Here is a 26441-nt window from a genome sequence, read left to right as displayed (position 1 = left end):
AGTTCAGTGTCCTCTGCAATGTCTTTTCTCTGGACCCTTGAGATCTTTTCTCACCACGGTGTATTTGTATTTGTCAAAATCTGTATTAAAAAGCCTTGCTTCCTCTGAGCAGTCTGCTGCTTTGTAGGAGTTGGAAAATTGAGAAAGTATAAAGAAGAAATCCTACCCAGCATTGTGGATTCCCAGTGTTTTATTTTGGATTCCTTGTTAGTAATGTTTTCTCAGCTGATCTATTTCCTCTATTTCATCAAGTTGAAAATATCTTCATCATCTACTGATTCTTATAATTTATCCTTTTTAAATTTCTCTCTCTCTCTCTCTCTCTCTCTCTCTCTCTCTCTCTTCCTCTCTCTCTCCTTATTTCTTTTTCATCACATTAAATATAAAAACAGAGATCAAGAGTAGCACATTATATTTATCATTCAGTCCTTTAGCCAATATCCTCCAGAATTTCCTTTACTCAGAAGCTAACCCTGATTTCCTGAATGTACTAGAGGAAATTTCAACTAAGTCAACTATCCAGTTGGATTTAAGTTTTATGCAAGGTGATAAATTTCGAACTATTTCCATTCTTCAACCTGTAGTCATCAGACAGACTCTCACCATTTGTTGAAGATTTTTTTTTGTTTTTTTTAATATGGTTTTGGTTTCTTTGTCGATAAATGTCCGTAGGTATGGAAGATTATTTCTGGCGTTTTGATTCCAATAAATTGATCAACCTGTCTTTTTCTGTACAAATACCATATAGTTTTTATCGTTATTCCTCTGCAGTACAGCTTGAGGCCAGTACTTGTGATTCTGTCTGAAGTTATCTTATAGTTCAGGACTGTTTTGTCTATGTGAGTTTATTATTTTTCCATATGGAATAGAAAACAGTTCTAGAGATTTTTATATATTTTTTAATGTACAGGCTCATTTTATAGAGAAATCTCTCCAAGAATGGCTTTCTTGTTAGTCAATAGGTTTCATATAAATGCTTAAAATGCCACTTACATTTTATGGCTTTATTTCTATAGATATATTTAATAATATTTACCCTATTCTTATTATATCAAATGTCCTGTCTAAAAGTTCTATCTTATGTCAGTGAGTTAAAATTTACTACCTACTTGTCCTCTTTTAGATTCAAGACATCGGGTCTTATGCTACAATCGTTGAAACATTTGCAGTTGAGAATTGGAGGGCAGTAAATAAATATGTAATTTCATTCTTTTATCTGCAGCAATTCCCATTGATCAGAATAATTTATTAATATGTTTAAATTTTATTAAACCAACAGATATCACTGTGGGAATATATGTAAGTCCTCATTTCTAATCAATTGATTCATGTATTAACTTTTCTGATATAGTGTGTAGACTTTTCACTTCAGCTGTATAGGACAATGTGATTGATATCTGGGATCCTGATAATTCATTCTGTTCTATTATGCATGGCTTTTACTGTGTTGTTGTTTTTCTTTTTCTGTTTGTTTTTGACCAAAGTGAAAATTCTTGTTCTCATATGAAATTACAATTACATTTTTAATTGTGTATGAAAAATTTTGGTTGGAGATTACATTAAATGTGTGAATTGCTTTTGGAAGAATGCCTTTGTAATGTAATAGCTCTGTTATCTCATAACCATGGAGGAATTTTATCCTGAAATTTCTTTAATATTTTTAATTTCTTTAATTGTCAGCATACCCTTTTACGTTTTGCATGTGTGTGTGTTCATGTGTGGGTGTGTGTGCATGTGTGCTTACATGGTTTGTGAATGGCATGTTTTTCTATGATTTCTTAAATAGTAATTTTGTTATACATGAAACTTACTGAATTATTTTGTGCTATTTTTTTTTTATTAACTTGAGTATTTCTTATATACATTTCGAGTGTTATTCCCTTTCCCGGTTTCCGGGCAAACATCCCCCTCCCCCCTCCCCTTCCTTATGGGTGTTCCCCTCCCAACCCTCCCCCCATTGCCGCCCTCCCCCCATAGACTAGTTCACTGTGGGTTCAGTCTTAGCAGGACCCAGGGCTTCCCCTTCCACTGGTCTCTTACTAGGATATTCATTGCTACCTATGGGGTCAGAGTCCAGGGTCAGTCCATGTATAGTCTTTAGGTAGTGGCTTAGTCCCTGGAAGCTCTGGTTGCTTGGCATTGTTGTACTTTTGGGGTCTCGAGCCCCTTCAAGCTCTTCCAGTTCTTTCTCTGATTCCTTCAATAGGGGACCTATTCTCAGTTCAGTGGTTTGCTGCTGGCATTCGCCTCTATATTTGCTGTATTCTGGCTGTGTCTCTCAGGAGCGATCTACATCCGGCTCCTGTCGGTCTGCACTTCTTTGCTTCATCCATCTTGTCTAATTGGGTGGCTGTATATGTATGGGCCACATGTGGGGCAGGCTCTGAATGGGTGTTCCTTCAGTCTCTGTTTTAATCTTTGCCTCTCCCTTCCCTGCCAAGGGTATTGTGCTAATTTTTTATCCTGTCATCTTTGTGGGGTCCATCAGTAGCAATAGGTTTCTTGTTTAAAATTAAGGAAAATTTACATATAAAATAAGATGATATTCAAATGAACATATTTAACCACTGATATTCCATATTTGTTACATTTTCTCCTTCACTCTTTCCCTTGAATTGACTCCTAATAATATAATAAGTAGGCGAAAGAATGAACATCCTTGTCTTGTTCCAAAATGTTATTAATATTCGTAACCATATATGTAATTCTGGCAATGACGTTGTCATATATTATCTCTCTTATTTCAAAATATGTTCTCTGTATCCTTACCAGTGGCTGCAATTCTAAGGAAAAGTGACCCTTGCTCATCAGGCAGTCATCAGTGCTAAGGGAGCCCAGTTATGTGACTTAACAATAGATGAGTACAGATTTGGAGTGAACTTGGAGTTTCTGGTGGTTATTCATTTGTGTAATGATCAACACTAAATGCAACATTAATTACATGTAAACAAACACTAAGAATGGCAAAAACTACTGGATATAATAAAAAATGTACTTGTGTGTGTGTGTGAAACTGACCATTTAGAATAGCATCAAATGATTTTATTCTGGGACCTAAAAGTTCCCTCCGCATGCATTTATTTATGTTTGCAGTTCCAGGACTGATTCCTCACTCTTTGAAGAAAGCCTCAACTGCAATAAAGAAAGTGGTTGTTTAGGCCTATAAACAGTCTCACTGCTATTTCACCTTTTGCCTCACATGTTATTATTGTAGATTGCAATGTCCTTCAATAGCTAAAAATCATCATGTCTTGCTAGCAATTGAATAGTACTCTATATTAGTATTCAATGTGGCTAACAGAAATTATTTTCTAGTTAGTTAAAGCTTGATTTTTTATGTCCAGCAGACGAAATATGTGATAGCTTCAACAATGTCATCATATTTTAAGAAGAAGAGGAAAGAATTCTACTAGCCTATTATTTTTATATGCTTTTTTGGTTACTATGAGCAATAAATCCTACGGAAGTAATCTTTATCTTTCAATGACATTTGTATTTATTAAGACATATAGTTTTGCTCTTCACTCTCTGATTCATTACATCAGGTGTAATTCTTTGTTCTTCTGAAAGTATCCACAAAACTCTATGTAATCTTGATTTCTTATAAGTCTAACATTTAGATTGCAGAATTGTCACAAATGATACTTAGTACAGTAGTAAAAGAAATATTTTCCTTGGGGTATAAAAGTGTCTATTTCATCTTAAAAGTTTGAAGTCACACACTATCGTGGAGTGAAAACAAGACATTAACTCAAGGCAGGGAATGGAAGCAGGGACTTAGGCAGAAGCCATGCTACTGCTTACAAGTTTGCTCCCTGTGGGTAGTTCAGAATGATGCCTTATACACACCAATAAACCCTAACCAGGTACAGGGCCACACAAAGGGGGCTGGGTCCTCTCATATCAATCAACAATTATGAAAATGACCTACAGATTTTTAATCAAGTTACTGGTAGACACAGTTCAACTGATGTTCTCTAATTACAGAAAACTCAACTTGAGTAAAGTTGAGAAAAATCCAGAATAAAATGCACATATAAAGTATCAAACACATATTTTATATATTACAGAATGTATGTACGTAATTATTATACATTTTTGACCAGTGGATAAGAATTCAAAGTCCAGAAAGAAAGCACAATTCAATGAGCAGTTGATTTTATACACACATAAAACATGACAGTCTAATGGTTCTCAACTTTCATTTTATTTATTTATTTATTTTCTTGAATTTTTTTTATTTACACTTCAAATGTTATTCCCTTTCGAGGTTTCCTGGATATAACACCCCTAACCCTTACCATGGCCCATTCTTCTATGAGGGTGTTCCCCACCAAACCATCCACCCATTCTAACCGCCCTGCCGTGACATTCCCCTACACTGAGGGTCCAGCCTTGGCAGCACCAAGGGATTCTCCACCCTTTGGTCCCCAACAAAACCATCCTCTGCTACATAGGCAAGTGGAGACATGGGTCTGTCCATGAGTACTCTTCTGATGGTGAATTACTCTTTGGGAGCTCTGGTTGGTTGATATTGTTCTTATGGGGTTGCAAAACCCTTAAGCTCCTTCATTCCTTTCTCTATCTCCTCCAGTGGGGACCCTAATCTCATTTCAATGGTTAGCTGCAAGGAATTGCCTCTGAATTTGCCATGCTTTGTCAGAGCACTTCAGAATATAGCTATAGCTTGCTTCTCTTAGGATGCACTTCTTGGCATAAGCAATACTGTGTGGATTTGGTTGCTGTATGTATATGGATTGAATCCCCAGGTAGAGCCGGCTCCGAATGGCCATTTCTTCAGTCTCTGCTCCAAACTTTGTCTCTATATCTCCCCCTGACTGCTCCTAAGTGCCTATGCCCAGCGTGTACTGAAGGGGCTAGGCATTCCTCTAGGGTCAGGAATGTGGGAAGAATTAGTTGTCTTATCTGAGCTCTTAGGATTGTCCACACTTCTGAGTGTCCAGCTCTCTCCCCCAAGGGATTTGGTTGCAGGGAGCTGTGGGACCTGGTCAGTACAGTTCTTGGCACATGCAGAAACCAGAAGATTCCCGCTGCTGACTACTCCTATATTACTGTATTCCTATATTCAGAGAAGGGGAGGGGGAGTTAGGGGTCTGATGGACAGGGAACTGGGAAATGGAATAACATTTGAAATGTAAATAAGAAATATCCAATTTAATAAAAATTGGGAAAAAGTAAAAAGAAAAACATGTGAGGATGAAATAATTATTACAAATATCCTGATAAGTTTTTTGAATCACATAAGCTCATAGATATTGTCTGAAATTTAATTTTTATTTAGCTACAGTATTGCTTCTCGAAGTAGTCCTCTCATTTTCAACCGTAGTTGTCTCACAGATTTATTTTCCCTAGAGAAATTATTCTCCATACTGTAAAATGGCTTTCAAAATCACTCATATATAAGAAGTGGATGAGAATTCATTAAAGCATTGTTTATAAAATTCTAATTTGGAGCATTTAGTTCCTAAGACTCTTCTCTAGTAAGAATGTAACTCATGGATCGAACCGAAATTTAAATAACACCTAAGACCAAAATTGTCTTATTTTAGTGATGTTAAGAATTTTGAATCTACCTATTTTGCTATTGTAGTGCACTGTCAGAGGACTAAGAGAATATTTAATGCCACATAAAGAAACTGCTGTACAACAAATTGATTAATTACAGTATTACTTGTTTTCTAGTATTATTTTATGCATTTCAACAATGTGAGCTCTCTTTTTTCAAGGAATACCCACAAATGGTCAAGGGAAACATCATAAAACTCACATAGTATATTGATGCGAGAAATTTAGAATCATGATACATCATTCCCATTGCCTTTGCTGTTATCCTTCCCCCACGTAAGCTCACAAAAGCATTAATGTCTATCAGGATGGCTCTTTCTTCTGTATGCATTGTTTTTATTATTTATTAATCATGAACTGTCCAATACGTTTATGGAATCTATCAACTATTTTGTGTACATCATTATTACTGTGCCACATAGTTTAACATAGAAAATGCTATGTGTGCTAAATCTGAAAATTCCATATATGAACTTATATAATATAAACAAGAATCATTGCCTTCCCATTTTAACAATAAACTGTGCCTACTCGTAGTTTATTCATTTGTATTCCTGATTTTCTAATCTCTGAATATTTTTCATGGGTACACTAATTTACAGGTATGATTATTATTTATCAGTTGATTTAAATTAATATGTCTTAGCTCCATAATATGTGTAGGTGTACAAGTAGTACCAAGTCCCTGTTTAGGTGCAGCATCCTACTCCTGAAAACTGTGCCAAGTATAGATTTCATTTTGGGACACAAATCCCACTAAAAATGTTGGTTTTTCTCATGATAGGCAGTTCATCATTGTATCAGTTGGAATTCATTGGCAGGATGTATTTCCAAGCTTGGAAAAAGTGGTGATTACATTTCTCCTGCAGTAGCCTGCTTCATACATTCTGTTAATAAGAAAGTTATCCACTAAGATACACAGTAGAATCAAGCTTTTAGGTCAATTCTAGATAAATTTATGTCTGTTCTTTGACTTAAGCATGTGTTGACTTCAGCAATAGGGTCTTACATTCAAATTCTCTGGTAACTAAAATGGTTTTTAATGGCTGGACTATAGGGAAATCTCTGGAAAATAAATTCAAAGTAGACAACGTAATTCTGGCACTGGACTATGTATTTGTTAGGCTATAGTGTCCAGTGGAGAAATCATCACCTTATTACTTCTTAACCCTATTTGAAATATGTTTACATGTCTATTTTTTCAGTGAAACCTCTTTGGCAGAAGTTTACTTACATATGCCTTTTTCAAAGTGACTTTAGGGATATTTATCCTTCCTAATTTTCACTCCTCAATCTCAGTTTCCTCAACCATCACCATTTAATTCACTGTGGTGGTTTGTATATGCTCGGCCCAGTGTGTGGCACTATTAGGAGGTATAGCTTCATTGGAGTAGATGGGTCACTGTGGGCATGGTCTTTAATAGCCTCATCTTAGCTATCTGGAATACATTCTTCTGCTAGCTGTCTTCAGAAAAGAGATAGACCTTTCAACTCTTGCATCCCCATGTCTGCCTGGACACTACCAGGCTCCTACCTTGATGATTATTGACTGAATCTCTGAACCTGTGAGCCAGCCCCAATAAAATGTCATGTTTGTAAGAGTTGCCTTGGTCATGGTTTCTGTTCTCAGAAGTAAAACCCAAAGACACTTCGTTTGTTACTAGTTTCCCTTTATATTTACACCATTGTTTTACACACTTCCTTCCCATTAAATACAGACCTATGATGTTATATATTTATATATTTATTCCAACAATGACATTATGTGAAAAATCATTTGTCACTTTTTAAATTTAATTTTATATTTTATTTCTTCCCTTTACATTCTGCTTACTGTCCCTTTCCTGAGTCACCACCCCTCCCAAACAATTTTTCCATTCTCCCTCTCTTCCTCCGAGCAGGTGGGGGCTGCCTAGTTATCCCAAAACACTAACAGTTCAAGTCTTTGAAAGGTGTGGTTCTACCTCTCACGCTGAGGGAAGAAACACAGCCCAACCAGAAGAACATATCCTACATACAGAAGACAACTTTGGATCTAGTGCCGGATTCAGTTTTTTGGGACCCACATGAATACCAAGCTGCACATATGCTGCATATGTGTGATGAGGCCTAGGTCCACCTGGTATACGTTCTATGGTTTGTGGTTCAAACTATAAGAGCCATAAGGATCCAGTTTAGTTAATACTCTTTGTCTTTCTTCTGAGTTCCTGTCCCCTTCAGGGCTTGAAATCATTCCTACTATTCTTCCATAAGCGTTCCCAAGCTCCATTCACTCTTTGGCTGTGGGTTGATGTAGTTGTCTGAGACAGCTGCTTATTGGAGCCTCTTACATCCCATGCTCCTGTCTGCAAGCATAACAGAATATTTTAATTGTGGCAGGGATTGGTGCTTGCTCATGGGATGACTCACAAGTTTGACACTATTATTGGTTGGCAATTCCCTCGGTCTTTGCTTCATTCCTCATGCCTACATTTCTTGTAGATCAGATAAAGTTTGGAAAGAATTTGAAAGTTTTGTGGGCAGCTTGTTGTCTCTGTCACTGAAGTCATTGCCTGGTCTCTTCATTGAAGTGAGTCACAGCTAAGGCCATCCCCATTGATTTTTTGGCAACTCACTCATCCCATGTCTACCTCATACCTGTCAGTTGCAGATTTCCATTCTTTTTCATGGCCATCTAGGCATCTCTCCTGACCTTTGCAACACCTGATACTGAATCCCCATTTCCTACCATATTCCCCCTGTTTCTCAGTTTCCACCATGAATGTTTCTTTTCTGGTCATTTTATCCCCTCTTCTAAGTAAAATTCAAGCTTCCTTGTTTGGTCCTTCCTTCTTGTTTTGCTTCTTTGGGCCTATATAGTATTACATGGAATCTGTATTTGGAGGCTAATATCCACTTATAAGTGAATATGTGTCGTTCATGTCTTTTTGGCACTGCGTTACCTTACTCAGGATGATATTGTCAAATTCCATTCATTTGCCTGCAAGTTTCATGATGTCTTTGTTTTTAATAGATGCATAGTATTCCATTGTGTAGATGTCAACATTTTCTTTATTCTTTCTCCAGTTGAGAGATACTGGCCTTCATGTTGGAGACTTTTCATGGAGGTCTCTGATCCAGCTAGCTGTGGAGGTCCAGAGGAAGGGGAGGAAACTCAGGAAAGGAGGGGGAACGGCTTCTGCTGCCCTGCTGCTGGTGCTGATCTGCTTCTGCTCCTGCCTCTGCCAGTTAGGTTGCCCAGGCCAGCTGAGCCACCTGGAGAGTGACAAGCTGGAAAAGGGTACACAGGAGGTTCTGGTGCATTTTCTGGAGAGCAAATCTCTTCCCCAAGCAGCAGTGTTCCAGGTCTTATGACAGAAGATCTCAGACGTTGGAGTAATTCCTGCATACCTTTAATCCTTCCGGATAGGATTCTTAAATACACTTTTGGGAGTGGTCAGGGTCTGACAGCAGGTGCTTCTTATTGGTTTGGACTGAGAGCTTTGGAATACCTCATCTATATATTTGGGGGCATAGTTATGCATCCATGTGAATTAACTGTCTTGAGGCTATGTGACCTGTGGTCACAAGTTCACCTGTGGTGGAGGTGTTTGGTGCATTGTCCTAAGTGACTGATCCATCTCAATCTTCTCTACAGAGGGGATTGTGGTCTACAAGAGAAGGGCCTGATCTCCTGGAAGATTTAAAGTGCTCCCACTGTCCCTTTGGGTTCCTGGGGTTCGACCTTTCTTGATGAGGAATCAAGGTAACTTTCACAGCCTGCTGCCCCTCAGAGGGAAATCCAGGTTGTTTCTCATTTCTGGCTAGTCTGAATAAAGCAGCTATGAGCAGAGTTGAGCAAGTGTCTTTGTGGGATGTTGGAGCATTTTCTAGGCATATAGCTGATTCTTGAGGTAGAACTATCTCCAGTTTTCTTAGAAACTGCCAAATTGATTTCCAAGTTGATATAAAAGTTTGTACTCCCAATAGCCGTGGAAGTATGTCACTTTTACTTTTGAATCTTTTTCTTGTTTGACACAGTGTTTCAGCAATTTTCAGGGAACAACCTTGGAGTGGTGCCCACATTGCAATGTTTGTTCAGAAATTATTAAAGCCCCAAACTTATATTAAAATATCAAAGCAAGTAAGCTTCATTGAAAATTATTGTGCTATATTTTTATATTTCACATTATTCCTACATCCATGACTACTTCTTGACAGGGTTTTTTTAATGGCAGATATTATCTTTAACAGTTAAGATTATTTTAGCATCTGACTTCTAACCTATTTTGAAGCATGGATTTAGAACACAGCAAAATTGGAAAGGTGTTTGTTTCCACAGAGTATTGAAAACCAACATTAATGCTGAGTACCAGTATTTCCTCTCCTTTTCATTATCTCCCAACTTCACTAAAATCTCATTGCAGTGTTGGACTCCTCTTGGCAATACTGGCAAGCAAAAGTACATCACAATCCTGTATCACAGACTGGGCTTGGTTGCAGAGAAGGCATCAGGAAATAGCATGGCCCAATTAACCTCTGGGCATACAATTTCCTCTAGCTGAAAAATATTTGTAACTCTAGCCTGCTTTTTTTGGGGGGGGGTTATTTTGTTTTGTTTTTGTAGATGACATTTCTCAGGCTCTGTGAACATAGAGATGATTTGTTCCTTCACTTTCATATATAAGAATTCAGTTTTTTTAAAATAAGGAGTTTACAGTGATACAGATTTTACAATACATTTCTATGTATTAGGGTTCCATTCTTTAAATATACTTTTATATGCCTGACCTACAAAAAGTTTTGCTTTTATAAATTACAAACCAAAAAGTTCAGCAATAATTCTCTAATTGCAAAAGATGTCATCTAATGTGTCAATTTCCTTTTTATTTATCAAAGGAAATATTTGAATTTTTTCTACCGGCGGGAATTTTTTTTATATAAATGATAAATTTTATTTACAATATCATTAATTTTTTTATTATTATTAACTTGAGTATTTCTTATATACATTTAATCTATTTAGATATTATTCCTTAAATAAAATATGGATGTCTGAAACAAACTTTTGCTTTTAGTTCTAGCATACTGTACTTTTTATACCAATATTTCTCGAAGAAAAAAGTGAGAAACAAAATTTTGTAGAAGATATTTGTTACTACATAAGTACCACATAAATCTTCTTAAAGTATCATTCTGCTTTTACACACACACACACACACACACACACACACAAACGTGTGTGCAGTTTCATTTTCTTTGAGCATCTGTGTCTTATATTTTTTGTAAAAAAATATTACACAATACTCTTGATAAAACTGCTTCTGAGGACATCATAGGTTATTGGAAATTTGTTTATAGACACTTCTTTGTTTATAGTGAAGGAACAGTGAATGGAAAATTACTAAGTACTAGAGAGATTTTAGTTTTTGAAAACAGGGAAGGATAAGAAACATATTCTGGTATAGAGACTGGTGGGTGCTTGTTTACTGAAAAATTATTTTGTTAAATAAGATTTTACATGGAAAATTATAGATATAATGAAAAAATTTAATAATCCCAAATGGAATTTGATTAAAGAATGAAAGTATGTCATAATCAGAATATATAATATAATTTTGTTTGGGTTTTTTTTGTTTTGTTTTGTTTCATTTTTTTGTTTGTTTGTTTCTATATTTGCAAGGATCAAAATTCGGAGCTTTGAACAAGCTTGGTAAACTATTTATTAGTGTGCAACACTCTTATTCTAGTAATTTACAACTCTATTTTAAGTAATAGCTTCACTTTACACTGAAATCTTCTTTTTCCAACAATGAATATTATTCTGTTTCTCAATATTGCATAACAAAGATTGAAGTTAGAGGTTATTTTTTTTTCACTTGAACCTTCCCTTTTACTAGAAATTATGAACCTGTTGCTCTAGAGATGTGAAATTATCATGCTACATTTCAATTAGTGGACAGACTTAAGAGACAGTGATGTGATTATGTAGGCTGGGAAAGGAAAATGTCCCAGTCTACATAACTTGTGCTATTAGCTCAGTATCTATATTTATATTCTCTGTAAATTATATCACAGCTTATGGACAGGGAAATAAATTTAGACTCCCTCACAATATTGTGTAAATTGTCAGTAATTCATTTTGACATTTCTCTCTGTACTAAGTTTTTCTTTACACTGTCAGTAATTTTCACCTAGGGCTAAGACGTGTATGGCAAGGTCCATATAGCCACTTTGTATACATTTGTGTCATCACATGATGAAACTACTTCTCTGATCTAAGTATAAATATTATGTATCTCTGGCCTCTTGTACTCAGCCCTCCTCTTCTTGACACAGATATTTAGTTTCCAATGTACTTTGAAGGTGATAGAGGTTTTAAAGTGTTTATCTTGATCAAAAGAGACCACACTGAGATATAGGGTTAATAATAGTAGTTAAGATTAACATTGTAAAAACCTGTCTTGTATCTTAGGTGATGACTCAGTGTTTACGAGCACTGTATATTTTCCCCATATATCTATATTCAATTTCCAGAACTCACATGACTATTTAAAAAACGTGTGAATCCAGCCCCAGATAATCTGGAGAATTCTTCTGATATCTTCAGGCTCTGTGTGTAAGTGCTTCACAGACATACATATAGACAAGCAATACTATATAAACTTAAAAAATATATGAAATCCAAGAAAATAATTTGTCCACGTAATTTGCCTCTTGAATGAAATTGGGTGTACTTGGAAAAATCCCTTGAAAAATTTATGACAAACATTAAATTTATCACCATTCAATAAATTCTGACATTGTGGAAAGTCACACATATGTCAATGCATATGCTTAGTATCATATCTTTATGATAAAAAGGAATTCTAGAATATACATGCTCCCTCCCCCCCCCCGTTATTCTCCTTGTCTTTCCAATTTTGCCTGAGGAAAGTGATCCAGCTATAGCACTGAAACAGGCATGAAGGTGCAGGTGATGAGAAAGGAGAGCCAGGCATGGGTTGAGATTGAAGATCACATGGTCATCAGGGCTGCCTAGTAAGAACTAAAATCCACCCAGATAAAACAGTACAAATTCAAGGTTATCAATAGGAAATTAGGTTCTAATATCATGGTATATGCCCATCTCTTGTGCTGATTAAGGCTTATGTAAATATAAAGGTTGTGAGTGTTTTTTTTTTTTTTTTTTTTTTTTTTTTTTTTTTTTTTTTTTTTTTTGCGTGGTGGGGCAGACTCAATTACCAAAGGTTGGGTAGAAACCCTGAGCTGGGGTTTCAATAATTTCCACAACAAAGAACTCTCCCCACGTCATTTTCAAACAAGTACTCTGGTGGCAGTTCTATATCCTGACTTACTATAATCTATCACTTACAATTCCTCTGACACTTATGCCACAAGTATTCTCTAAACTTTGCAACATTCATTGCACTCAGGGTTTTGTTTTTATTTCTCAGTTTCATAGAAAAATATGATAAAAATGTGTAATTAACAATTCACTATTTGTTTTCAGTTACAAAGGACCAGGTAGTAAGTCGTTCAATCATTCTGAGGCACTAGTCTTCACTAGCTGGAGTAGAAACACATTGCCAATTTAAATATGGATGCCGTAGTCTGAGATGGTCTGAAGGCATCTTATTAAAGTGTTATTTGCCAAGGTAAGTTTTGAAGAGACAAGTTAATCCTAAATCGTGCAAATCTATCCTCACTGTCAACTAATGACAGATTATTAATCACAAATGAATTCCTATACCAATGTATCCCTTAAGTACTTTTATTTTACCTCAAATTTACAATCAAGGAATAACGTGCTTGAACAATATTTGAGAATCTTGGCGAAAGAAGAGAAACTCATACACAAATCACTAAATATTGCTACTCTGATTATTTGATTTATCATGTTCAAGAAACTCATACTTTTCTTCATATTAACTATCCTATCTCTTTAAAGAAGCCTAAAATAATGCTGACAGAAAAGGAGAAGGGGAATGAAATTGCAAAGAAAACTCTCCCTTGTGACTATGAGTGCTGCCATTGGAAAGACAATACATTACCTACATTAGATTTCTGCTTCTGTCTTCTCATAGATAAGTGTACATTGCCATATATAATTATGTATATTTCTGGGTGAAATTATTGTGCTTTATTGAAATTCAGAGTTTATTTAAAACATGAATGCATGTCATCATATTTATATCTAATCACCATTATTGTAATAACCATACAACTGTAAAAATTGTTAGAACTCTACCCTTAAATGAAGAACAAGAATATTAAACTGAACATTCATGGCAATGTCTCCTGTACAGCATTTATCAAACACAGGTAGGAAATACTCTTATTGTGTGTTAGAGAAAGGACCACAAGTTATCTACTCTTGAAGAAACAAACAAACAGAATATTTCATCCTAACAATTTTTCTAAATCATTTTAGATTAATATATTTTATTTTATATATGTAATTGTCTTAGCTACACAAATGTTAATGTACTACATGTGGGACTCGTGCCCATTGAATTCAGGAGAAATTGTTCAATCCCCGCAATGAGAGTTACAAACGTTCATAAACCATAATCTGGTTACTGGGACCCAATTCCATACTTTTTGCTGTGAACCACAGAAACATGGATCTTTTATAGGGTATTTGTTTTAGTCAGAGTTTAACTGCTACAAACATACACCATGACCAAGGCAACTCTTATAAGTACAACATTTAGTTGGGACTGGCTTACAGGTTTAGAGGTTCTGTCCATTATCATCAAGGTGGGAACATGGCAGTGTCCAGGCAGGCATAGTCCAGGAGGAAAGGAGGAAAAGAGAGTGCTGCATCTTCATCTGAAGGCTGCTAGCAGAATACTCACTTCCGGGCAGCTAGGCTTAAAGCACATGCCCACAGTGACTCACCTACTCCAACAAGGCCACATCTCCAAATAGTGCCATTCACTGGGTCAAGAAAATGCCAACAATCATGCTCATGGTCAGTCATCCAGAGTGAATTATCACATAATTGTGGTAACTTGATGAAGAAAACATTTTTTGCACACACAATTGCATTTTTACTTTAATGTGTATAGACCTAGTTCCTTCTCTTTTAAGAGTTTTTTTTTATGTTTTCAAGGATTCTTGAATTATCAATGAGATTTGATTGTTTGAATCATTCTGACTTAAAGCTTTTTCTCAACAAAATCATCAATACCTTTATCATCATCATCATTATTATTATCAGCTAATTTATTTATTTTTGTTGAACCTTCCTATGTCTTGTGGGAAAACATAATTTACAGACATGCTTAAACTCCTCATGTCTTATTCTGTATTTTTCATACCAACTATTTATTCCCTACTTATATAAACAATCTTTGAACAAAAGTCCAATCTGAAAATGGAAGGGCCAAAGCCCACAAGTAATCTTGAATGTGCAGATTTTCCTATATGCGAGCGTTACTGTAATTGTACCTCCTTCATAATTTTTTATCTCTGTGTCTTAGTGTTTCAATTGCTACAACAAAAATGCCATGGCAAAAACCAAATTGGAGAGAAACAGGTATAATTGAGCTTACATATCCACATTGTTCTTCATCACCAAAGGAAGTAACTACAGAGTAAGAAGTTGGAAGCAGAACTAATGCAGGGCCATGGAGGAGGACTGTTTCCAACTAGCTCAGCCTGTTTGCCTATAAACCGCACAAATATATCTCTGGGAGGGTACTAATCAGAATAGTTTTGACCCTCCCTCATTTATTATTAATGGAGGAAATATCTTATAGCTATGTCTCACTGAGGCATTTCCTCCACTGAGACTTCTCCTTTAATGATTTCGTATCAAGTTGATACATAAAACCAGGTGGTACAGCTAACCCCTTGTTCACTTCACCCACAAACACATTGCTATTAAGCCCTATTATCCCTTTTTTATCCATCCATAAGATCTCACATTAAAAAATATAAATAATTTTAGAAGTCCGAGAATTTCAAGCTTTAATGTGCTTTATAAATTCGAACACATTAAAATTTCAGTCTCTTATAAAAATCCCTTTTAAAATCCAAAGTCCATTAAAATTTAAATTCTCTGTTGTTTGGCTCCAGTAAGATACATTTTTACTTCAAAAAATAAACATCTGGGCATAGTTACAATCAAATCAAAGCAAAATCTGATTGCAACCACTGTGTGTCTGGAATCTACTGAAGATCTTCTGATGTCCTACAATAGACCTGTGTCACATCTACAACTCTGTTTTCTGTAGCACATTCTTCATATTCTAGGCTTGAGCTGGATCCATTCCACTGTTGCTGCTGTTCTTAGTGGTTTTCCCGTGGTACAGGTAGCTACAAAACTGCAGGCATCCTTTGCTGGCACTGAGCTACACTTTCACCCATGGCTCTCAAGGCTTTCTTCTTCGTGTCAACCTTCTTTGCATAACCCCTTTGGTCCTAGGCTTCAAATGTGACTGAGTATTCACCTTTACCAATCTCCTCGTTTCTCCCAGTGCCACTAGGAGATTACAGGTGCTCTCCCTGTTTCCCATTTTGCTTCATGCCTTCAGGACCAGTACTCCCAGGGTGTCTCTACAGATTACCAAGTCCAGCTCTCAAGACATGGTCAACTTCGGGGACCTCTTGAGCAAAGTTTCTCTGTGCTTTCAGGAAATGATGCTCTTCTCTTTTTCATCAACCACCTATAATTTGTCAGCTGCATTAACCAGTATCAAGTTCTCTAGTAACGCAAGTGTTTCACTTCTTTGTTACCAGTCTCTCTTAATCATGGCTGACCCTTTATCTTCAACTGACCAGAATGACAGTCTCAGTTTAAAATGGCAAACAGTTCTGTTATACACTTTAAATTTCACTGTGAAAGTTCAAAAGCTAAACCTCCATTTTCCTCACTGCCAGTAACATTCTTTTCTTTCAATCTCCTCAAAACTTCTCATTGAGTTTTCACACTCAAAATTTTGAACATCAAATCTCTAAAGTCCTTTCACAATCTTCCTCCAAACATGGTCAACACTCTCACAGTATACCCCAAAATCCTAGTAACAAGTTCTTCTCTGTTAGTTGGGCTTCCTAAACTCCAGCTGAATTCACTCCAATATTCCTGATGTTCCTGATGGTAAAGAGACACCATAACTATGGCAATGTTTATAAAAGAAAACATTTAATGTTGGATTATTTATTGTTTATATATTTACTCCATTATTATCATGGCAAACCTATGATTGCATGCAGGCAGATATGGAGGTGAGAAGAAGCTGTGAGTTCAACACTGTGGTATACAAGCAGGAGGAAGTGAAGTGGCTGAGTCCTTAGAGTCTGCCCCATAGTAACACATGAACTTCAACAAGGTCAAACTCACTCCAACAAGGTCAGACCTACTAATAATGCAATTCCCTATGGAAGAAGCATTCAAATACATGAGTCTATCAGAGTCATTCCAATCCACTCTACTTTGCCTCATTATATTCTTTTGTGCAGCCCTGGAACTGAGAATTCATAAATGGTATTCATTTTCTTCATTAGCATTTTGAAGTGATAATCTTTTCTATGGCTTAACATAATACAAGATGTCTGACATACCTTTAATGTGAAACAGACAAAGCAGGAGGATCTCTCTGAGTTCAAGGCCAGTTTGGTCTACAGAAAGCAGATGCAGGACAGCCAAGCCTACATGGAACAATCTTGTATAGTGCTTTGAATGTATGATTGGCCCACAGAGAATGGCGTTGTGAGAAGGTGTGGCTTTGTTTGAAGAAGTGTGTCACTGTGAGAACAGGTTTTGAAGCCTCCTATGGTCAAGCTCCACACAGTCTGCTTCTGCTGCCTGCAGATCAAGATATAGAATTGTCTTCTCTATTTCTAACAACAGCTCTGCCTGCATGCTGCCATGTTTCCCATCATGACAATAATGAACTAAACGTGTGAAACTGTATTCCTCCCCTAATTAAATGTTTTCACTTATGAGATTTGAAGTTGTATCTTCACAGCCATAAAACAAATTGTCTTGGAAAACCAAAACAAAAAATGTTTTAAGTTTTGGGTCATCCTGTTCATATTTTTACAGTCTTCTGTGATATGCAGGCTTACACTTTGGTATAATGGATGCTTGAAAGATGTAACTACAGCCAGTCATTAGAACAAACACACATGACATACTCATAGAGGAATTTTGTATTATTTTTAAAAATTGTGTATTGCAAGCCACCCAACAACTGAAACAGGAGCTGTTCCTGACTCTGTTGTCTGACGGTTAATCCTGGTCCTCTAATGATGCTGCCTTATTTGGCCTCAGTGGCAGAAAATGTGCCTAGTCTTGCAAAGGCTTGATATACTATGGTGTGTTGGTATCCAGGGGGGACTGCCCCTTCTCAGAGGGTAACATGAGGGAAAGGGGGGATAAGAGGATGGGCTATGCGAGGGGGCACTATGAGTGTTGGCTGTGATCTGAGTGTAAAGTGAATAAATAAATTGATTAATGGGAAAAATTCTTGAAAAAGCAGTCAGTTATATTACTATCACCAGTGTATCCTGGGTGTATTATTGAATTTTACATTGTTTTACTAAGCAAATGTTATACATCACTTACTTGTCTAAAGGATTTAAGTACTACCATAATAAGTAGCAAGATGAAGTCATTTCTTTTTTGAAGACCAATGATTACTGTTTTCTCATTTGAGATATGAGCTATGTTTTAAAGTTTTCTCACATTCATTTATTCATTTTTCATATCTCTGTATTGATGGATGGCGTGGTCGAAATAAAGAATGATTTTAGTTTAGAACTTTGTTGAAAGAGTTAATCATCTCCTTCTGCCCTGTGACTTCTGGGTATTAAACTGAGAACACAGAAACAAGATGTTGGATGCAAGCACATGTACTTCCTATGCCATCTTTCTAGTATGATTCGAGTTCAAGATTTTTCATCATTTCTTCTTCTTCTTCTTCTTCTTCTTCTTCTTCTTCTTCTTCTTCTTCTTCTTCTTCTTCTTCTTCTTCTTCTTCTCTCTCTCTCTCTGTGTGTGTGTTTGTATGTATGTGTATGTGTTGTGTTTGTGGGTGTGTGTTTGTGACTCTGTGTAACAATAATTATAGAAGTAATGAGAGGGGAGTAGATTACATTGGAGGAGTAGGAGAGTCAAGAGGGAAACATGAAATGATGTCAATATATTAGATTTATATGAAATAATCAGAAAATGAAAACATTTGTGTGAAAATGAATTTGGAAAGAGAAAACATCTGCTTTTTTTTTTCAAATATAGCTGTGTTTTAGATGAGGAAAAAAATGAAAGATTGTCTTTAGTACTTTAAATTCCCTGTTAGTGACAGAATATAAATTCAAAAATTCTCTCTTATCTAAGAAGATCCATGTTCCTCACATTACAGTGGGATGTAAAACATCACTACTGATACGTTTGCTAAAGCAAATTGGCTATATTCTGTCCATCTCAGTTTTTATCTCTGAATGTATGGATACTTCTATCTTAATTAGGGTTTTATTACTGTGAAGAGACACTGTGACCAGTGCAAGTGTTATGAAGGACAACATTTATTTTGGACTGGCTTCCAGGCTCAGATAATCAGTCAAGGCAGAACATGGCAGCATCCAGGCTGGCATGGTGCAGGAAGAGCTTAGAGTTGTACATCTTCAACCCAAGGAGGCCAGGAATAGACTGAGAATCATCAGGTAAATAGGAGGAGTGACAAACTCCCACTGTGACAAACTTCTTTCAACAAGGCCACATGTCCTAACAGTGCCACTCCCAGGGCCAAGCGTATGCAATCCATCACAATTTCCAAGGGTCACTTTGAAAATAAATAAAAAAATAATTCCCCATGATCCCTTATCATTACTTTTACTTTTTCTTCCATTTACTCTTCTCTGGTCAATGTTTTATTATTATATAGAGAGAAGGGTAGGCAGAGGACAAGGAGGAATATTGAATATATCTATGACAGTTTGGTGGTGAAGCTTCTAAACAACATGCCTCTTTTAAATGAACAGAGATAAGCACAGGGTTCAGTCTTTAGTACACATGCAGCAAGCAGGAAGACTTACATGACTGTTTGCACAATTCACAATTATCAGAAACTTGCCCTCACTTTATTGTATGTACAATGAAAATTGACAAGAAGAGATTTACCTACTTTCATTTCAGTGTCTGAATGGTGTTTGAGCTTGAGAGATTGGAGGAAATAAAGAGAGAATCAGAATTGGTCTGCACACGCTGGATTCGCTTTTCAATATTTATTCTTAAATAGAATATTTATAAAAATCTTTCTCTCTACAACATTACTCATTTCTCTATTTTGCTGTGTATTTTCATCAGTGTCAAATAAATGATATAATTTACTTATGATTTTTAAAATATTAATATTTAAGATCAAAAGCAAATGTAAAATGAAACCATGTTGACCTTTCAGAACTTCATGTGAATACATTTATTTGTTGAAATTAATAGGGAAACTTGTTGGAAATAAGTATGTCCATGGCAGAAGGTATGTAGATTGGAGAGTATAACAGGATGCATGTGACTAACATTCATATGTTCAAGTATGAATCTGTAAAAGAATAACAAATAGAAATCAATGTCTCAGGAGACACAGGTGACTCTTGTTGAAGCCTGGCAGTTTGAGTTTGCTCTCTAGAATACATACTCAAGCACATCTAGTGAACTGTTTCCCCAGATTTTTCCCCTGACCTTTATGTGTGGTAATTATACACGCATGACACACACACACACACACACACACACACACACACACAAACACACACACGGGGGGGATAAATTCTCTGTATGTCTTTCACTGGAGTCAGTGTATAGTATTCAGCAGTAGCCACAATATTGATGAAAGGTGACTTTAGTCCTTTACTGTGTACAATACTTATAACTCTGCCAGCCTGTCTTCCAGAATGAATTCTGAACCTTTATAGGGAGACATGGTATAGGCATTTTATTTAGTGACTGGAATTGAGCATTCTCTTATTCCATGCCACTTGAACAGCTATTGATCTCTATGTTAGGCATGATGTGCTAGCAGAAGGACCTTCTCTCAAGAGGGTTGAAAAATACACTAAGCTGTGGTTCTAAGTATAAGTCATAGTTAGATTAATAATATGTTCATTTGACAGAATAATAACCTTTGCCTTTTCCTTAGGGCCTATAATCTGTTTGGCTACATGTTTTTGATTCATATAATAGGAAAATTTATACATTTCAACTTTGGGAGAAAGTCTTAATTTCAACGAGGATGTAGACTGGTTATTCTCATGTCATTTATACCACTGTTGCATCAGTAGGCAGTTATTCTAGACCTGTTAATGCTACAACTTGCTTGATTCACATTTATATAAACAGTAGTTGTATTTGGTTCTGAAAAAGACACAAAATTAGATTGGCAGAGAAGGATTTCATCTGGAAGCAATGGGAGGAAAAGGTGAGTATGATCAATTCACACTAAGAAATTCACACACAGAGACACACACAGACTCTCGCACATACTCACAAAATAAATAAACAAAGTAAGGATACATGCTGAAGGTTTGCTGATGCCATATTTTTATTATATCCATAAGGACAATGTTTCTAAGAGAGATAAATAGGTAGGTAAGTAGATAGATAGATAGATAGATAGATAGATAGATAGATAGATAGATAGATAGATAGATAGATACATAGATAGATACATAGATAGATACATAGATACATAGATACATAGATACATAGATTAGATACATAGATACATAAATACATAGATACATAGAGACTGATCTGTGTTGAAATGGATTCTAACAACATTATTCAGTCAATTACTTAATATTACTATGTCAAAAGCCACTCCACATTTGTTCTTTATCCTTTATCCTTTTTCCTGTCCCACATACCATAGCAGTTATATGCATGTGACATTTCAGTTCTCATGCCTTTGGGAATAGGGTTATATCCATGTTCACAGACAGATCATCTCACGTGTTAGGATATGCACAAAGCCACTGAGTTGCTCCTTAACCTAAGGTAAGCAACCAAGACCTCTGACTCCAGAAACGTATTGTTGAAAGAATTCTTTAAATTGAATTCATATGTATATATTCATAGCGGGTATATGTTACCACAGTAACCATGAAAGGGCTCTTAATTTTACTTATCTCCATATTCCCTCCACTATTCACTTATTCAATAATTATCACTACTGGTTCCTTCACTTTCCAACCCTGTGCTATGGGTATCCATCTATTCTAGTTCACTTTCCTAAGGAGATCTATCTATTGCCCCTAGTCTCTTACTCTAAACCTAGTATCTCTGGTTCTGTAGATTGTACACTTTTATCATTGACTTAACAGCTAATGTCCACATATAAGCAAATAACATACTTGTCTTGGTGGTCTGGGCTTCGTCATTCAGTATAATATTTCCTAGTTCCATTTATTTACCTGTGAATTTCATTATTTCATTTCTTTTAGGGACTAAATTTTTCAAAGAAGAAAAAGTAGATGAAAGTTACCATGTTGTGACCTGTAATTTCACATTGGGATTGATAAACGTGGAGTACTTCTCTGAGGACACTTTGGATTACACTAATTAGAAAGAACCCTAGTCTGCAGTTTGTGAGTATGTATCAAAAAGTCACCAAAAGAAGTGAGTTTAAATGATGATATAAATGAACAAATAACTAATTTATCTGAGATGTAAGTAGAGTAAAATATTTTCCAGTAACTAAATATTACATGTTTGAACAAAAGGACAATACAAATCAAATCAATCAAATGACTTTTATGCTTTTCAAACCATTGACACATAGGAATGTTGCTCTAAATAGGATGTATACCCAGTGTGTTATAGTTCCTGAGTTGAAATCCCAGTGTTTCAGTGAAAAAATAATTTGACTCATCAGTGAGCTGGCAGGTTATATAAAATGAACTCTAGTAAAAACAAAGTTCCATCCTGGAGTGTATCAGAGCAGAATGACTTGCACAATTTTGCTCTGACCAATAGAAATGTATCCACTGAAGACTAACTTAATTAAATGTTAGTACCTAAAGATGTATCAATATGGAATCTGTATTAGTTTTTGATTTACTAATTTTTGAAAATTGATTTTTTTCAGACCATATATTCTAATCCCTCCTTATTTTGTTCTCCCTGATAATTTCTACCTCTACATTGATCTAATTCCTCATGTTCTCATCCCACCCCTTAGAAACATGAAAAAAACATAACCATACACAAACAGAACAATCAAAGGAATCATGAAATATAAGAAAAAACACCAGAAGCACATAGACACATATTTATACATTCTCACAGAGAAAAGCCCAGGAAATTATTAAATTGACAGTCATAATGTATCAGAAAATTACCAGCATGGTTAAAATATAGTAAATTATGAATCAAAAAATTCAAACTTACCATTGATTTATATAAGTTAGAATGAAGCCTTTGCTTGAGTGTGGATTCTATTCCTATGAAACCGTACTGGAAAAAGTAGTTTTTATATTGGAAAATGTGTTAAATGGAGAGAGCTTCTTAGTGAGGTAGATCATATTCATTTTCCACTACTTGTGGTTGGACCTCCAATAATTTTGACCTGCAAAACCTGTGCAGAACCTGCACATGGTTTCCTGATTTATATGAGTCGATATGTGTATCAGTCCTGCTCTATCTGGACATCATTACTGACTTGCTTGCATTCCTCCAGCACCACAGTGCCTTATAATATTTCTACTGTGTCTTTTACAAATCTTTCCTGAGCCATGAAGGAAGAGATAGGACAGCAGTGTATCATTTATGAGAGTGTGATCCAAAGTCTTTCACTCTGTATATTGTGCAGACATGGTTCTCTTTACTTAGCCCAATCTATTGTATATGCTAGCTTTTGTGATGACAGTAGAGCAATATACTGATCTATGGATATAACAGAATGTTATTAGGAATCATTTTGTAGCGACATTTCTATAGCAGGTAATAATACCTACCGTAAGCCTTAAACTCCAGTATTTAGTCATGAGAACAATGGTAGAAATGTGTTCTGTCTCAGTGTGTATGTCTCAAATCCAGTCAGATAGTGGTTTCTTACTCCCTTGAAAGCACCACTATTGCAGCAGCTTATCTTATAGGCAGCTGACTGTGGTAGATCAAATAGTATAGAGGTTGGTTGGCATTTAAGTTTCTGCTCAGTAACCATGCAGAATTCATTTCAGTATGAGCAACACAATTCAAAAGGTAAAGGTTTTAATTAGGCACCTGCTTGTCTTCTCTACATTCAAAAGAAATCTAATTGCTGTCTTCAACAATAGACCCATCATCAGTTGTATGTATCAATCAATAGTTTAAGCAATAGTTTGAGATGATTAGAATATTACAATGAGGACACATTGGCCAAGAAACATAGTAGATATAGCCAATATTTGAGTTGGAGATTTCATTTGGTGGGAAGAGATGTCTAGTTTGGTTATTCTCTCCCATTATTTTTTTTAACATCCTTTAATTCTTATTTATGTTATATATTAAGAACTTAACTGACTCCTACTTATAGTTGTCCTCCTTAGTATTCCACTCTATGATCTTCATTTAACTATATCCGTGTAATTGCTGCATTCCAATATCATCCCCAAATATCCCCATAATTGTTTATATTATTTATCTATCCTCATAAACCGCTTCCCTCCATCCTAAATCTTGTATTCCATCGTCAAGGCTTACAACATCAAAATATAAACTGATACATACTGCATTTGTCTTCGTGGTTCTGGATAACTCACAATTAGGTTTTGTTGTTGTTTTTGTTGTTTTTGCTGTTGTTTCATTCCATTATTTTGCTTTTTAACAGCTTAATATTTTATTTTATACTACACCATATTTTCCTTATCAATTTCTCTACTATGGAAATGTATGCTATTTCCTAATTACAACTAATGTGAATATAACAGCAATGAATAGTAACTAGTAAGTATCTCTATAATATGATATGGATTCCCATAGATTTATGCCCAACAATGTTACACATGAAACTTGAGGTAAAACATTCCCAGAAAACCAAACTGATTTCCAAATTAGCAGTACAGGTATGTTTTTTGACCGGCAGGATGAGATTTCTTAGTACTCATCATCTAAATTAGCATGTGTGATCATGGAGATACTTAATAGTTAAAAATAAAATATAAACACGGTTTTAATGTGCATATTTGGGGTTGCTAAGGATGTTGAACTTTTCTTCAAAGGAAACCAGCATTTGAATGGTCAATTATGGGTAAATAGAGGAAGGAATTTGTATTTGAACATAAAACAGATAAGGTGGTAGAACACATGGAAATATGGGTACAGAAGACAATGGAAAGATTTGTATTCAGAGGCAAATCATAGCAAATAAAGTACCCTAAGCAATTGAAACGTAATTTAGATGGGGTTATTAAGCAATTTCACCACACACACACACACACACACACACACACACACACACACACACATACACACACACACACACACACACACACACACACACAAATTATTTTCTGGTTTCATCATTATAAAAGAAGCCAACCAGACTATGAATACAAATTTGTTAATAAATTTAAGAAACATGTAGTTCATGGGTAGAGATGAGAAACTATGAAGCTCTAAGCTTCATGGGAGATATTTAATAGATAAAATAAATTTAAAAATATGATAGTAGGTAAATCCACGTACTACAAATGAAATTGCCCTTAAAACTGTATTCTCATGAAAAACTTCCCTTTGGTACTCATAGGTCTTAGACAAAAAAATCCATTCTTCCCCTTAAAACCTGAAGACAAAGTATGCCTGAAGGAGAACTTACTTCTCTGCACATATTGCCATCTAGCATTCAACAAAACAAGAGGATTGGTGGAGAACTCTACAAGAATGTTCTTATTTTTCTCACCCCACAGTATAGTCCCCTCCTGGTCCACATCACTCCCAGACTGTTCCACATCCTGTACTTCCACCCCACCCTGCGTCCAGTCACCATGAGGATGCCCCAACCCCACCTACCCCACCAGAACTCTAAACTTCACGTCTCTTGAGGGTAAGGTGCATCTTCTCTGACTGAACCCAGACCCAGGAGTCCTCTGCTCTATATGTGATGGAGGCCTCATCTCAGCTGGTGTATGCTGCCTCCTTGGTGATCCAATGTCTGAGAGATCTTGGAAGTCCAGGTTTACTAAGACTTCTGGGATCTTCTTACAGGGATGTCTTCCTCATCACCTCCCTCCAGCTTTGCCTTAATTCAATCAGAGCGGTCAGGTTTCACTGGTTGTATGCACATATCAGCTTTTTATTCTTAGCTGACTCTTGGGTCTTTCGCAGAGCAGTCATGTTAAGTCCCTTTTCTGTGAATGCCCCATAGACTCAGTAATGGTGTCAGGTCTTGGGGCCTCCCCTTGAGATGGATCCCACTTTGGGCCTGTGAGAACACACAGGGATGCAAGGATAGGATATAACTGTTTTTTTTTTCCCAAAAGGATTTAAAGTGTCATCTTAAAGCCAAACCTGTACTTTGCTTACTATTAGGGACATCTAATGTATGCTCTTCTTCAGAGACATAGAAGGAATGATGTAGCACCTGTTAGCTGCCACATAACCTTACACACAAGTCATCACATGGTTAAAGTTCAATGATAATCCTTCCTAGCAGAAATAATGGATGGAGAGAAATATTTTGCGATGAATACATAACTAATAGGAATTTAATCACTTAATTTAATTAATTATTTTAATTGACCATTATTTTGTGTACAATATTTATTCTTCATTTTGTAATAGTTCACTCTTGCAAATGTTTTCCATTTAATTTACACTCCAAATTATACAACTAACAGGACTTTATTCGTTGAAGCCTTGAAGCTGTGAAAGTGGCAACAGCCAGCAAGGA

General features: G+C 36.0%; 1 long non-coding RNA gene across 2 annotated transcripts in view; it reads left to right on the top strand.

Annotated features, from left to right (window-relative positions):
- The window catches only part of LOC148007690 (uncharacterized), a 124282-nt gene that overhangs the window by 76702 nt on the left and 21139 nt on the right, over positions 1–26441 (top strand). The window contains exons 11-15 of one of the 2 annotated variants that reach the window (XR_015646712.1): positions 1280–1299; positions 2773–2842; positions 9224–9331; positions 13079–13223; positions 22015–22162. This is a non-coding gene — a long non-coding RNA (uncharacterized LOC148007690). Of the gene's footprint in view, positions 1–1279; positions 1300–2772; positions 2843–9223; positions 9332–13078; positions 13224–13516; positions 13861–22014; positions 22163–26441 lie in introns of those variants that run through there. The other variant, XR_015646713.1, reaches the window with a different exon arrangement.

The sequence above is a fragment of the Rattus norvegicus genome, chromosome 1, assembly GCF_021556685.1.
Source record: "Rattus norvegicus strain SHRSP/BbbUtx chromosome 1, alternate assembly SHRSP_T2T, whole genome shotgun sequence".
NCBI classification, from domain to species: Eukaryota; Metazoa; Chordata; class Mammalia; order Rodentia; family Muridae; genus Rattus; species Rattus norvegicus.
Note: the sequence above shows the minus strand (reverse complement) of the source record. Positions and strands in the feature narration are given on the sequence as shown.